Genomic DNA, 16945 nt, shown 5'->3' with positions numbered 1-16945 from the left:
TCTTTAATAAAAATTTCTTCAGAAAAAAAAAAAAATGCAGGAAAATGTTTTGGAAACAGTGACATACTATGTTTCCAAAACCACAAATTCCCCCTGGCCCTACTGCTGCTAAATGGAACTGGCACTCGTGGAGCAGTCTGTGGAAAGGCAAGGTTTGCAGCTCATCTTCATGCTTTCTCCTTTTGGGTCAGCCACTATGGGCAGGAGACTAATAACAGGTTTAAATTGAGCTTCCATATCCTTAGATCTATGTCAAAAGATATAGTTTTTTTAATATGTATTTTTATATATGTTAAAATTGTTCTTTTTGTAAATGTTGCTATTAACTCACATATACGCTGTACAGCTCCATACATTTACGTTTATCTATTCTGTGCAAGACTGTGTAGATGGTTGTGAATTTGTCTGTAGAAGATTTGTACGTGGTTTTTCACTTTTTCACTTTTTCCCTGCATAGCAATCCTAAACATAACAACAGCTGAATTGCTTTTGTTATTTTGGTTATCATGATCCTTATTAAAGGATATCCATAGGTCACCGAACATTTCCAATCCAAATACTGAGAAAATGCAATTAGTTTACACTCTGCAAACTCTCATATTTCTTGTGGGTTTTTTTCTGAGTTACCTGGGAGATGTCAGTGGGGCCCAGACTGATAATGGTTATATTTTTGTAACGTTCTGTAAAAACTATTTTGCAAATTTCTGCAAGCATTTTCTTTCCCTGAAAACCAGGCATCTACAAGTGAGTATTCAGTCGTACATTCAAGATCCAAATATAGAAACAGTCTTATGCTTTCTTATTTATTTATTTATTTATTTATTTATTTGTGTATCTGTGGCATAGCAACTAAGCAACACTATTTGAATTAAGAAAATATAAGTATTTAATACCCACATGTTTATGATCTATTTGTACAGTTAAAATACAAATATAAAATACAATCCCAACATCTTGCAAAAAACAACAACCCAACAAAAAAATCCACCTAGTATAAAATGACAAATACATTACAGTCTTCTGGTAGATAACAATGCACCACAGAATCGCAGAATCCTAGAATCACAAGGTTGGAAATGACCTACAAGATCATCTCGTCCACCCATCCTCCTATCATCATTACTACCCACCAAAAGCATGAAGAACTCGTGTCAGTTATTTACAATGTATCATTCACCACTTTAACAGTGAAAGAAATAGAGAGTGAAATATATGAAAGAAGAGGGGAAAACTGAAATTATAGAAAATGTAGAAGGCCTGGATTTGTGGCTAGGTATGTATAGAACTCTTAGAAATAATGGCAGATGTATCTTTTATTAAAAGTTTTCATGTGGCTTTCTGTCTGAAAAAGGAATTGAATGTCTTTTATTTCAGCTAGCAAAAAATCTTGTTGGAAAGGAAATTTGCAGTTTTAGCTGATGAGCGTTTCAGAAACACTTGTGAGTACTTTCACCTTGTGTGTGGTTCACTCACTTTGTTAGTTTGAATTCTGAACTGTTATGCTTACAACACAAATTGATATATTTAGGAGAGTTTTTCTTCCCTTTTTTTTTTTTTTTTTCCTGTTTCCTGTGAATAATAGGGTTCTTTATTAGTATTTCATTGATTAGATTATGTAACTGAAACATTGCATATCAGTTTTTCGAGCAACAGCTGTAACATAAGCTCTTGATAATGACTGAACAATGTATTTGCTGGCATTTGAGGCCCAAATGCAAATGAAAGGTGGTTTTCTTCCCTCTCTTAGAGTGCCTTAAGCATTTTTGTAATTAAACTACTAAGAAAGGAATTCCAAATTAATGTATTTTGGAATTTACAAGATCTTTGAAGGTACAACTGGACTAACACTTAAGCTTCAATTTAGATATTTGTGGATGTCCTTCTGTTCAGAGAACAGTTTAATAAAAATTTTATAGATTTTACATATTGTTTTAAATTTCAGAGTTGACCAACAGCAATCTCGCATGTAAGTTTTTACTCTCTCATTCTGAAAGTTTTGTAAACAGTAATTGTAATGTGTCTTTTTCAAATTTTTGAAAAAATAACTCATTCTCACAGTTTCAATAATTTTGACTTCTTGATATCTGTGCTCTGTTCCCTAGTTACAGGACTTCTCAAGAGTCACATTTTCTCTCCTTATATTCCTGGATAGTTGTAAACCTAGTAACAGAGATCATGATGAATTTGTTTATACAAGGAAAAGGGTACATTTTTCATATGTCTTTGAAAGCATTTAATAAAAAAATCCCCTTTCTGGAGTAATCATACTGAGAATTCGTGGGCATTTTTGAGAGTAAAACAAAATACAAAATTAAAATATATTTGAGACAAATTAGGTACAACAATAACGAAAAGATTCCCTTGTATTTAGCAGCAAGTCATTAGCATACTTACATCAGAATATTGGCATTTTAACATCTTTATTTCAAATGTAAATGAAGTTTAAACTAATACCAACAACCAAATAAAGTAGCACTGAGATAATATAAATGAGCAGATGTAAAGCATAAGCACTCCTGTGTGTGTGTATACATACAAGACAAATATATATTAACAATTTTAATGTAGATTAGGTTTCAGGATTTGATTCCATTTTAACATGATGTAATAAACACTTTAAAATTGTTGAGTCCTCTACAAACTTCTACAGCTCACTCTGCTCTGCATTCTGAAACTTTTTACATTTTCAACAGTTGGCCTTTTGCTATTTTTGCTTATCTATGAAAACTGAGATGTAGAACTGAACAGTTAATCTTGCATAAATATTTAAGGATAATGAAACTGGCATGATATTTGATACTTTTCCTAATTTAAAGAAAAACATTTGGTGAAACCTTGGTTATATTAATTGCGAATAGCTTGGCAGTGTTCCCATTTTTTAAGGTGTCAGTTTGTGGTTCCATTGTAATATAATCTCTTCCAAACGCTGTACAATCTGTTCCAAGGCCATGGAGATAAAAGAAAAAAAGAAAGGAAAAAATGTGCATGCAATCAACAACTAATACAAACATATAAGGGAGAATATTTTTAGTTTTAAATGCATGCTGTTGTATTTGAAAATGTTTAGTTTAAAAATAAAATTTTAGAATATAAATGTATATTAAGATTCTGTTACATTAAACAGAAATCTTGTCCAAGGCCTTCATTTCAGTTATTGCCCTTCCTGTGGTTTCACCCATTTGTTCTCACACTTCATGGTGCTTATGGTAAAAAGTTAGATTTTATGAGGATGCGTTCTGGGAATTCTAGCTGGGCTATTTTACCCTCATATCCCCAGATGCTGTGTATCCATTGAAAGAATACCGACAACAAAAGCTGAGCATTGGAATAGATACTGACAGCTACAAAATCTCTTGAGAATTAAAAATGGTCAGAAGGATAGAAGTACTATAATTGGAGAGTCTAAAACAAACAAAAGAAAATTACAATGGGAAAAAGCAATGATTTTATATTTTTTCATATGTGTAGGAAAAGTGAGTCTGTAGCATTTAATACACTCAGTCATGGACGTGGAGACTGAGAACTACAACCAGCTCAGGATTGTCAGGTAAGAATGTGTATTCTATCCAGTCCCTGTTGTCTTTCTTCATAGCTAATTCTTTTCAGACAGTTCCCACTTGGGACTTCATAACATATAAATTATTTCTTGCTTAATGGAAGCAGCTAAGTTGCTCTGCTGCACTAGCATTTGAGGAAAGAACCATGGTAAGTGTGGATTCTTCAGGGTCCAAGGGGATAGGTATTCAGATTACTTTGAATCCTCTGTGGCTGTGCTAAACTACTAATAGTGTTCAAACTAATTTTAAAATATCATACACATAAAATAAATGGATCATACTGCACACATACCCACTGTTGTCATATATGTGTTGTATGTATGCAAGCAAAATCCTCTAGTAGGGAGAAAAACTTATTGCTCTGTAGTGTGATAAGAAAACAAAAATCAAATGCACTTGATGTAATTTACAAGTAGGCTAAGAGATGGTAAAAGTAGAGATGTTTGCTTTGGAAGAAGTTGCTAGACAACACTGAATGGGGAAAACTAAATAAGTCTGAAGATATAGTAGAAGAACGAAGGAGAAACTCATAAAAATCCTAGTATTTGGGATATCATTCAATAAAATAAAGGCTATTCTGTGCACACTACTGCACACAGTGTTGACCTGAACTGTTCCAGTCACAGTGTGTCATTATGATACTCATTTAAGAGAGATTTTGATAATGTGGTGATCTCAATAATGTGTAGACAAAAATATTCTTCATGACCCAGAGAGATTATGTTTCATGCTGTTACTTCTGTCAGCTTGGCAAGATGTAGAAAACCACTTGTAGGTTTCTTCCCAAAGCTGGTGCTTAGTGGCAAGTGCACAGATGACTGTGAGATTATATGAAGAAAGCAAGATAGAAAGTCTAAATCATATAGGAGTTACAAGTTTTAGGTTCTGATCTCCAGAGAAAAGAAATAAATGAAGGGCAAAGAACTTCAGAAAGGATTGAAATTAAAATTGGAGATCATGAAAACATGAGATTCAAGAGAGAATGTGAACTTGTTGAGCCTCATTTAAAACTTTCAACTCTGCCTTTGACTGACTTCATACTTCTCTGTCCTGATGCTGGCAGTAAACGTGTTCTGTCTCGAAACAGAGTCAGTGGTTCTTTCTGACTTTCAGAATATCTGTGGTGTAACTAAGCATCCAGAAAATGTGTAATGGAATACCTGTTTGCAACATCCTGTTGTGCTTCCTCTTCTGCCAGATTTTCTGATACTGGGCTGAGAAACACCTGGCTCATTGCAGTTTGCAGAGCAAGCAAGCAGAATGAATAGAAAGCAATGAGATTAGAAGATGGATATAGAAATGTTGCTATACTATCATTTGCCATTAATTTTTACTATGCTCACCCTCAATACAGGTACATGGTATGGGACAGGAAGCCAGGAAGAGTCTTCTAAAAGAGCAGTCACCACTGAAATCTGAAAAGGGACAGCATGTGACAGAATCATTATCTTAGTTCCCCTTCTTTATTAGAAAAATTGTTATTTGTCATTATTGGTTTGCTTAGGCAACTTGTACATCACCACATCACAAAACTACTTGTGAGAGTGAGTTAAAGCCTTTACTTTATGATGTACTCCATATTTTTTTCTTTCTTTTTTTTCTGTTTTCTTTTTTGTCTCTCCACCTCCTGATTGTTGCCATGGAAGCTGCCACTTCATTTCTGTTATACTCCCTTAAACACCTGTTAATCCTCTGACCTTTCCTGCAGGCTTGATCCCTTGATCACCCCCAGTGCTGGCAGTGAAAGTACAGAAAGATGACAATATTCGTTGTTGCAAGGCCTGCGTGTTCCCACTCCCACACTTTTAATTATCCTGTGCCATTATATTGCTATGATGTTGTCACTTAACTTCCCAGAGAGATGCCGTGCTGCCTTGTTAGATTAGGACAAATTTAAATAAATCTGTTTAAATCTGATTCTAATTCCTCAGAGAATTTTCTCTCTCTTCCTCAAATCTTTAAGGCCTTGATGAATGCTTTGTGCTTGAGTATTGAAATGTTTTTCGCTAATGATTTTCAAAACCAAATTGGCTTGACACACAGTGAGTCACTAAATACTGATACCAATTTTACTTAAAATACCAAAGTGCCAGATGACAAAAGCCAGAACAATTAAGACAAAATATTTACATGTTACTCTGTTACTGTGTCTTTCCTACCTTGATAAGGTGGTCATCATTATTGTCTTTTTATTGTTTTTAGAAATCACAGGCAAATATTTCAGTCTGACAGTAATATAAAGACTCCAAAACATTAGTTTTGGAGTAAGCGAATGTTGCACTGTGTGAGTAGCATTAATCTTAACTGCATTCATTTGTTGTAAAAGCTGGTGGAAATTTCTGAGATATTTAACACATAAAAGCCTCTTAGTTCACCAGCTCAATTTTCTTAGTTTTAGTTTTTAGGATGTCTTATCTACATGATTGTACGTTTTCAGATGTTTGATTTTCTTTAAGGGTAGTGTTAGCAGAATTTCCGATATTGTCAAATAAATATGAGAAACAACTTTCCATTCATGAAAAAAGAGAAGTTGTATTTCAAGTTTTGTATCATTTGGGCCTCAGACTAGCAGTTTCTTTAAATCAACTTTGACTTGTTAATCTTAATTAAAAATATTTTTTTAATGCTCATTTGAATGTATATTTCTCTACACAGCAGTATAACTTAGCAGTACTAGCTCTAGTGCACCTGGAACAGATGTTGTCTTAAAACAAATACTGAGCACTAACCTTTCTTTCCTCTCTCCAATTCCAACTCTTCATGTAGCTAGTAGCAGATAAATTTAGTTTCCAGGTTACCAGTGAACCAGATGGTAACACACAGAAAATGAAGAGGAAAAACATGTCTTCTTTACACTTATTTAATTATGTTTTCCTTCTGCTCGTCAAATAAGTTATACATAACTTGTGATAAAAACACATTCCTGAAACAAGACATCGTTTTTAAAATGTTGGTAAAATACCTATATAAGTTTTGAGATGTAAATTCCTAACTGTTAAAACGTGCTGTCATGCAATATAACAACATTTAATACATGCAACCATGTAATTAGGCATAATGACTAGTGATCATTGTGTATGCTGATAGCAGGGATAAGGGGAGGCTGTGGTATGTTCAGCTGGTCCTCTGCACCTGCAGAAAGCAGAAAACTCTTCTCACTGTGGAGGAAACAAGATAATGACAGTATGATATTAAATGCAAACATTAATTCTTTGGAGTAAAATACATGGAAGTAGTCTATCAATTAAGATGCGTTATTGTGAACTCTGAAATTGTGTTGCCTGTCATCTTAAGGAAAATAAAGGACTAGTGGAATGAAATGCTTAATTCACTGTTTACCACATAGCTGTTAAATCTATTATTTCTACTTTGGAGAAGATTTATATTAGTATTTAAGCTTCTATCTGTGATAAACTCTCTACATACATAATAACTTCTACTTGGGTTCTGAAGTAAATAATGAAATCATCAGCTTGTGTGATCTAATTTTTTGAGACTAAAAAGAAAACACAGTGAAGGCACAGTGAAAACATAATTGTACTAACACTGGGATTCACAGCAGGTCCTATTAGCTCAGGCTTAGCTGTGCATTAATGTAGCTAAATGGCTTTTGGACATGAGGTGGATTGCATCCAGCCAATTTAGAGTGTGGGTGGGGCTATAGCTTTCTACATCCAACAATACAAGTACACACAAAGCTGTTTGGTTATTTATAAAAAGAAACATAATGTGCTTGGGAAAGATTACTTTCTGCAGAAATATTTGTGTTAGCATTGGGATGGTGGATGCCTGCCATCTGGGGCTGATGAAAGCCAGTAAGAACTGCTCCCAAAGATTAAAAACAGTACTTCCCAAGAAGGAAGTACACTATAACTCTGTAGCTCACAAGAAACAGGCGCGTTACCAGTGTTGTCTCCATTACTTTCTATAATAAAAGCCATTAGAAAGAGAGTAGTTGGGAACTGTTCTCTCTCACTAACAAGATTTTTCTGTCTTTAAATTATTAATGACATTATGTCATATCCTTTGTAGACCAAGTCTTGGACCAGGATCTTAAACAAAGATGATTCAACAGCTGTAATGGGCAGGTTTCTTGTGGCATTTCAGAATCCACTTCTATTGGCTTCCCAAGTAGAATGGATGTTAAGGTATAGCAGATACAAATATGGGATGGAGCAAGCCAGTACTAAGCCCTCATAGTTAGGCTTCATCAGCCATGATGGCTAATCTTTTCCTTTTAGTGGGAAACACATCCTAGGGACCTGGTAACAGTTGAACTATTCTTCAGTTTGTTTGGCTCACTTATGTACTGAACTTCTAAAATGGATAATGAAGCCTAGACTGTAGCAGTGGCAATGGATAGCGTTAGCAAGTTTTTGTATATTTTTGTCATGGTTGGTGTCAGCATTGTCCTCTAATTGTGATGACAATTCTTTCATTTTAGCATAGTACAGAGAAGAAGGCAATGAACTTAGAAGGAAAGGTTAAATAAACACTTTGAAAGTAAGGTCAGATGAAATTGTTCACAGACAAATACTGATATCGTAGGTTAGATTGGTGCAGAGGATACTACTTTAGTTACTGTTTAACATTTAATCTGCTGAATTATCAACAAGTGCATCAATAAGATAATTACTTGTTAGCTATTCAGCTCTTAGAACTTTCCTGTAAATCCACAGTGCTCAAACAGCAGCCTGTTAAATTATGTGCATTTAAATCAATAACTATGTGCAGAACCTCAACAATACAATCCTTACACGTTGTCATTTTCTGAATTGCTGTCACTGGTGCAGGAACATAGTAGAACACTTCTTACTGAAGAGCCAGCCCATCTGCTTCTAATAAAGAATATATAAATGATAATTGAATACAGTAGAATCAAGAGGGAGAACTTATGTTCATATCATACTAGAAGAACATAACTATACAATTAGCATTAATATGCAATAATCATTTTCACAAACTGACAATTCCAATCAGCATTGTAGAACACTACAATTAAAACATCAGTGTAATTAAGAGCAAATCTTTCTGATAGTCCACATTACAAACAAATGACTATAAATTTGAATAATGTGCTCATCATGAAATTGGCTGTTAATCAGAACATAATCAGTGTTATAGTCAATCACATAGAAAAGTGAGCTATCTGACTTAAGAACAAAACATTGTCCTCCAGTTAATCTATAGAAGAAGTTATATGCATGCGTGCATATTTTATTCTGGAGCCCCTTTTCTTCCTGAGCTTCTGTGTTCCTCTGTCTATGATTCTGTAAGTTTTGTGTTCAGTGGAGGTAATACATGTCAAAAATGGGCAAATAGAAGTGAGAAACAAGACATGCATTTGCTTTAGATCCATCCAAATAATTATATATATATATATATATATATAAGTACAAATCAAGGCTACTGATATTACCAATTTATTTCTCTTTAGAAAAGTATTATTTGACTGTGCAGATTTCTGTTAAACAGAATTATTGGTGACATCAGTTTCAAGCTAATTATTGAAGAGAGGCATTAAGCAAGATATATTTTGTGTGGGCAGATAGTGATAGGACAAGGGGGAATGGCTTTAAGCTAAAATAAAGGAGTTTTAGATGAGATGCTGGAATGAAATAAAATAAAGGGCCTGGAGCACGTCCCTTGTGGGGGAAAGCTGAATAAGCTGGGTCTGTTCAGCCTGGGGAAAAGAAAGCTTAGACGGGATCTGATAAATGTTTATAAATATCTAAAGGGAGGTGGGAGTGAAACAGATGAGGCCAGGCTCTTCTCAGAGGTGTGTAGCAATAGGTCAAAGAGTAATGGCCTAAGACTTGAACATAGGAAGTTCCATACAAACATGTGGAAGAACTTCTTTATGGTAAGGGTGATACAGCACTGGAACAGGTTGCCCAGAAAGGTTGTGAAGTTTCCTTCTAGGGAGACATTCGAGACCCAGAAGGATGCCTACCTGTGTTACTTATTGTAGGATAACTACTCCATCAGGGAGTTGGACTTGATGATCTCTTGAGGTCCCTTCCAGCATCTGTGATTCTGTGAAAATTCTTTACTCGTAAGGTGATGAGGCACTGGCACAAGCTGCCGGAAAAAGCTTGATGTCTGAACGCTGGAGGTATTCAAGACCAAATTGGATGGGGCCCCGGGCAGCCTGATCTGCTGGATTGCAACTCTGTCCATGGCAGGAATTTGGAACTGGATGGGCTCTAAGGTCCCTTTCAACCCCTTCTGTGATTCTGTGATTAATAGAATACTTTTACAAATGGCTTAGTAGACATCAGCGTCCCAAATGACTTTTCAGACTATCACTCCTGAAAGGAATGTAGACATGTTTGCCTTACTTTTTCCTTGGCGTTATCTCGAGCAGTTGTGTGATGATTCATATCAGTTCCTTGATCTTGCTGAAAGCTTTCCAGCAACAGGTTTTCACCTCAGAAATAACCGCAGCTAAAACAAAGTAGTATGGAATGGAAGGAAAAGGGAGAAAGGGTTTTAGAGCAGGTTCAGCAAATCTTGAAAGTCATTTGAGGATGGTCATTATTATTTCTTACTTGTACCAATGCCTCAGAAATCTAATGAGGTTTAATAGGCGCAATAGGGTTTCAATAGAAGTAAACACCAGGTAGTTTCTCTGAGAGCTTTCACTTACTTTCATAGCAGAAGACAGTCAGGCTCACTATTCCAAATTCTACTATATTACAAACACATCATAGAATCGAGTCATAAAATGGTTTGGATTGGAAGGGAACCTTAAAATCACCTAGCTCCAACACCTGCCTCTAGCAGGGGCACATCCCACTAGACCAGGTTGCTCAAATCTCCATCCAGCCTGGCCTTGAACTCTTCCAGGGAGGAGAAATATATAATATAAAACATTACTGATATAGTAGTTATCATGATGACAAATTTTAGCTGCTTGTTTGTTATGAATAATGAATGAGTACATAAAAATCTAGAAAATAGTTCTCATTTTCAGAGTAAATTAGTGTTTTGAGCTATTTATCGATCGGTAATATCAATGTTGTTAAAACAATGATAATCTAAATAAATAAATGAGATGTACTTTATAGAAAAACATATATCCACTAGATCTACTTTCTACAATTACATTTACATCTTTTTCTCAAGTCTGAAATTGAAGAAAAATTTTAAGGCTGAGAATAATTGTCTTTGGTTTAGCATAGTTGTTGTCTAGATGATGGGACTGTTAGAGGAAAATAGTCTGGAACAATAAGTTTTAAGGGGAATAATCAATGGTTTGAAAAGTGTCTGCTGGTCAGTAATCATCAAAGTATCCTGGGACTTATACTGATCACATTCAACAGTATTATGAATGATGACACAGAGTATACCCACAGCAAATCTACTTCTTAAGAATGGCAGACCAGAGAGAATTGAATAAATCTCAGGGCTGAGCTTACAGAAATCTTGTAAACTTCCATGTGGAAAAGTGGAAGGTTTGTCTTGTGAACAGAATTACTCTGTGTAGATGGGCTAAGAGATAGGAAAGAAAGAAGGGAAAGGCTGGAAATTATTTCTTTTGTCACCTATATTCCCTCTTCTACACTCCTGCTAGTCATTTTTTATTCTTGTCTGAAATAAAGGAAATAAACACCATCCCTACTCTTACTTCATCTACACACCTTGTTCCAAATCATGAGCTTTCTGTGGAGACTGTATTTGATGTATATCAAACACAGTGTATGTGAGATTTAACAGACAATCATTATGAATTACAGAAATACACACTATGACAGGACATGGATGTAACTCATTGCAAAATAGCAATATATTCTGATTATCTCTGCTCATATATACATATTTTTTCTTTTAGTTTAATTGTAGAAAACACTGGCAGTTCTCTCCTTATTAGTTGTGTAATTTCAGGGCAATAGAAAGGAGCAAAACAAGAACATATGGAATACGGACTTTCAAAAAGAAACAGTTGGTGAAACCATGCCTCAGATTATTGTCAGAATATCAGCCTTTCGGCAAACTTGGAATAGAACAGATGGGAAAAATCAAAACTGATAGTACTTTTCCACATTTAACACAGGAGAGAAAGTTAGCTGTCTAATTATGCTTGGAATGTGATAATCTTTTCTTTAATGGTCTTTATGGACATAGTCATGTTCTCTGTATTACTGTACTAGAGTCAGGAAGTCACTATTGTGCATATATATGTTCTGAGACCTGTGATCTTAACCATGAAGACAGGGATAAGATGTGAGGTCTATCTGTCAGTGGAGCACTGGCTCCATTTCATTTACACTGCATGAAATGAAAGCAGTGTGATGAATGGGATGAGTGGGAATGGATTGAATGTCTGCACCTTGCTCAAGGACATGTTTCCACAGGGTGGCCAAGTATAATGAGCTTCATTTTAACAATATAAGTAATCCCTTTGATTTCAGTAGGATTTTTTCTTAGCACTTAAGTGGGAATTTCCAGGCACAAAGCTATGCATGTGCTTCTGTTTCTTAGTGCTTGTGCCTTACTGGAAAGCTGATATACCTCTGTATTGAAGAAACTATAAGACTCAGCAATTTGTTAGTACATCTAGAATATATATCACCTTAGAAAATAAACGTAACACATTTGCTTCTTGCTGAGATATAACTAATATCATGTCACAGCAACTACTGGACTAGCTCCTTAGTTATTTGAGTATGGGAAAGTCTGTTCTCCACATACATGTAAATGCTAAAATAAAGGTGACAAGAACAGTGCAATTTTCTGATCTTTTCAGTGACTGCACCAGTTTTGCAACTGATTAACAGGCATCAGGCTGGTTTGCATTTAACAGCTATTCTGAAAGAAACTACTGTAACCCTATGAAAATATTATTCTAGTGAACAGCGTGACCTAGAGAACTGCTAGTCTTAAGCTAGAAGAAACTTATTTATTAGACATATAATCTCACTCATGTTCTGCATTCAAGTTTAAAACTCCGAAAATGTCTCTCTAGTACTGATATCTGTTGCCATTAAGTAGGTAGTGTAAGATAAGTGAGTGGTAAAAATAGTTGCAGTTGATTGCCTATGTAATATTTTACTGTAGGATCAGTCCAAATAAGACATTAAATAATGATACATTTTGCAAAATATCACTTTGCAGTTCCCACACAGCATTTAGGGAGATAATTGGAACTTCCCATCTCAAAACTAGATGTAACAGCTCTGGAGATTTGATTGTTTTGCAAGGCTCCAAACATCTGCTTCTACAATGATTTCAGACGAAACTGCAGGTAGTAAAAATTTGTACAATTAATGTTGAATAAATTAAAGCCTTTTGGATTAGAGAGAGTTTTCAGGAAAGGGATGTTATGATAAAGTCAGCATTTTGATCTGAATAAGAACCCCATCCCTTCTGAGTTCAATTGACACAACACCTGCATAGATTTACAAATTAACCTTCTGCTGTAGTCAATTAGCAGTGATTGCTAACAAATTGTAACACCCTACTTCTCCCAAATCAGCAAAAAGTAATAACATACAATACATTTATAACATACTGCAGCACATATTTAATAACGCACAATTTTTCAAATAAAACTGATAATTGTTTTCACAGTTTTATAATATTCCCCAATTCATTATTTTCTAACAAAAAATACATGCTTTTGAGATAATATCTATCTCTTGCTGCTTGTCTATACATCCTGCACTTATTACAAAAGAGCTTTTAAGACCTTTACTTGTGGCTGGTAGTAATTTGCCTAAAAATGCCCTTTAGAGTTGTGTGTGCATGAGATGTAAATCTTGTCTTGTTATGTAAAGACCACTAACGTAAATGAGAAAAGTGAGCAGCAGCGCACAGTTCATTGAAGCGCCTTGCAGAATGGCCAGTTAACTTTGAAGAGCTGATCTAGTATCAGATCTAGTTAGGAGGCAGAAGGTGAGCTAAGAGAGTTTTCTTTCTTATTAATTGGAGCGTGAGAAATCTGTATTTCTCATTCAGATCCTTGGTTCCAGGCAGAGATAGACTGTTCGTTAGGGCTGTAACAATAATCCTTGAGGACTGTGACAAGTTATGTTTAAAGGATTACAGGCAGAGTTGGTTAAGCTAAAGTTTAGGGTAAGAGAATTACAAAAGCATTGATAAAGATTTGTTTGATCAGTTGTGTTGCTGCAGGAAGGCTGCCAATGGATTCCTGCCCTCCTGGAACCTCTGGAAATGTGCGTGATGCTACCAGTGCTCCTAGGAAACAATGATAGATAAGTTAGCGCTGTTCTTGTCCTTGGCTATTGCTTACATGACAGGAAGAATGCCTGAAAACCATTATACTAAAGGTAGATTTTTTTTCTTTATCCAATAATTACTGTTTAAAAGATGCCTAACAGTAAATTCTTTTAGAAAGCTTTCTCTGTATTTCTGTATTTGCCAATGAAGAGGAGAATTTTTAAATGACCTCCACCACATTCCTTTAAAAACATGTAGAGGAAATAAAATTAATCCATTAGAAGAACTCTAATATTTATTTCAGCTGCTAGTAACTGCTCCCTGCACTTTAATCAACATGGACCATTTCAAAAGGAGTGATATATTGTGACTAAACAAATGTTTTTTGTACTGCAGGTATTCATGCAGCTTCTCAAAATAGATTAATTTATATAGTAATTATCAATACAATATTCACAAATGAGAATGAAGATGAAACTACAGAAGTAAAACCTCTCATACTTTCCCATTTGACTCTTAAGATTAGCTTTTCCACAGGTTTTTGGTTTTTTTCCACAAACTTCAGAAGATGAAGACAAAATCAATGAAGGTCACACACTAATTTTGTGAAAAGTTAGTCCTTTACTTACTGGCTTGCTTCAAAGTGGCCTGGAATTTAGGTAGTTTGAAAGCCAGTCTTCTGTGGTACCTTTACTTGACCTCTATGCTACTTTTCCTGAGTTTTTTTCAAACACTTCAACATGTTTGAGTTTTGCACCTACTTTTGTAAATTTGGCATTGGGAAGGTAAGAATAACATTTTCAATCCTTGCATAATATAGCACAGTACAACATAAATATCTGAATGAATATTAAAATAACCAAAATCTTACTGGAATAGCACTTGAACTGCATTAAATTTATGTATTAAATTTGAACTTTATGGATGCACACAGAAATGGCAGAATTCTATTTGTTTCTGTTTTGAATTATCTGGTCAAATCTATTTGAATTTGTTTTCCTTTTGAATGTATTATTGTTTTTTAATATTGGAGTCTTCTTAAATGTCCACTTGACTGCAAACACATGCAGGGTAGTAGAGCTAAAGCTTTTGAGCTTTATTGGAACTTGGGTCACAAACTTATATTACTATATTAGTTAATTTTAATGCTTCTGATAACAACTGAACGGATAGTATATACTGCAAGTCTTCTTTAATTTAAAGTGGTAGGAAGATTGGATATTCAGAAGCATTTAGGATAAAAAATTGAAAATACTGAAAATATTGTTCAATATGTATTACCTCAGAAGAAATGATATTTCAACCAGTGCTGTTTCATATTAACACATGGGCCCTGGGCCCTCCTGCCATGTTGGCAGGTACAATGTTTTCAGGCTCACATCAGGAGAAAGTGTTTTTAGGAGAAAGAGAGTCAGAGAAAGTAGCATACTTTTTTTCACTCATCCCTTGGCAAAAGAAATTCAACAGTAACTTCTCTGAGGCAAAGAACTTTCATTTTTATTTTTGTACTTAGATATATATGTATATTAGATACATAGAGGGTATATAGAATGCCATATCAAAGTAAAGTAATTAAAATTATTTCTTGGCATTCTTCCTGATGATTATTCTACTTCTTCCTGTGATAACTCTGAAGATAGTAAAATTTGACCCAATTTCTTATTACTTCACACTGGAAGACATTATGAAGTAGTGCTAACTCTATGTACTGTGTAACTACAACTATAATAAAAATCTCATTTGAACTAGTAAATAATAGGACAATTCAATGCATGACTTCTGCATTCCCTTTGCTTATGTTCCCTTCTCAAATGTCTGCAGAATCTGCGGGTATTCTGTGGTTGTGAAGAATACTGTAGTGCAACCTGGAAAAATAAATAGCATATTTTCTTTCTCCTTTACGTTGCTCTGCTGCTGTGTCACATAGCCCTTAATATTTTTCCTATCAGAGTGATACTCTACAGCCAATTACTATGTACTTTTTAGTAAATAAGAACACTTGGACTAGGCAAAAATTGCCTTCTATATATTGACAGATCTTTCAGTGTAATTTCTACTGAGCAGATTGTATTTCAGAAATGCCATTTAGCAGGTAAATTTCATAAGATTTTATGAGAAGTCTGTGAATGTGTGAACATTAATAGTTGTAATGCCATCCCCCAAAATTAAGGCCATTTAGCAATGTGTAAATTGAAGAAGGATCCTCATAAGTTGATAGCTGTAAGAAATGACTAAGAATATTTTACAACATGCTATTAGGGAGGATTCACAATTTATCTGAGCTTGACCTTGAAAACACAGTGATTCAAACTGTTTCAGCATTTCTAAAAGGCATAAACCAAAACTGCAGACCACTGGGAGGCAAAATATGCTTCAACTAAGTTTCTAATGCTGTGTTTATTTAGTGTTTCATGTTATGTGTGGTTCTTTGGGAACATTTCACTTAGTTTTCCATTCCATCACCATGCAGACTGTTTTATTTTAAATTTTAAATTTATTCTGCTGAGAATCTCTCACAGAGTACGTGAGCAATCACACAATCACATAATATTTTGTTTTGGAAGATACCTTTGAAGGTGTTCTTGTCCAACTGCCCTGCACTGAACAGGGACACCTACATCTAGATCAGGTTGCTCAGAGCCCTGTCCAGCCTGACCTTGTGTGTCTCTTGGGATGGGGCAGCTACCACTTCTCTGGGCAACCTGTTCCAGTATTTCACTACCTTCATTAGCTAAAACCTTTTCTTTGTATCCAGTCTATATCTCTCCTCTTTTAGTTTGAATCCATTTCCCTTTGTCCTATCACTGCAGACCCTACTAAAGAATCTGTCCCTTTCTTTCCTATAGCTCCCCAGATACAGAAAGGCTGCTATCAGGTTTCCCTGGAGCTTTCTCTTCTCCAGGCTGAACAGTCCCAGCTCTCTCAGCCTGTCCTTGAAATGATTTGTTAAGTAGTACCAGAAAAATAATTCTCAAAATATTACAGCGTCCAATTTGTTGTTGCTGAAATAGATGTGTGAACAAATGGAATTCTCTGATTTTATACCTCAAAGTCAGAGTTGAGGTGTGGAAAAATATAAATACTTTGTATAGCTACTAATGTGATAGGAATTGTTTTTCCTATTTTTCTTTTGGAGTTTGAAGGTAAATGAAATGCCTTTAAATCATGCTGGCAACTATTTGCACAAGCTGTGATTCATGCACTTG

The 16945-nt window shown here is 35.1% G+C and overlaps 1 long non-coding RNA gene across 2 annotated transcripts in view; it reads left to right on the top strand.

Moving 5' to 3' along the window:
- Positions 1-6989, top strand: part of LOC116216589 — a 26600-nt gene extending 19611 nt beyond the window's left edge. For both annotated transcript variants that reach the window (XR_004159687.1, XR_004159686.1), the window contains 2 exons: positions 3469-3547; positions 4912-6989. This is a non-coding gene — a long non-coding RNA (uncharacterized LOC116216589). The remainder of the gene's footprint in view (positions 1-3468; positions 3548-4911) is intronic.
- The last annotated feature ends 9956 nt before the right edge of the window (positions 6990-16945 follow it).

This window comes from Meleagris gallopavo, chromosome 4 (assembly GCF_000146605.3).
Source record: "Meleagris gallopavo isolate NT-WF06-2002-E0010 breed Aviagen turkey brand Nicholas breeding stock chromosome 4, Turkey_5.1, whole genome shotgun sequence".
Lineage (NCBI taxonomy): Eukaryota > Metazoa > Chordata > Aves > Galliformes > Phasianidae > Meleagris > Meleagris gallopavo.
Note: the sequence above shows the minus strand (reverse complement) of the source record. Positions and strands in the feature narration are given on the sequence as shown.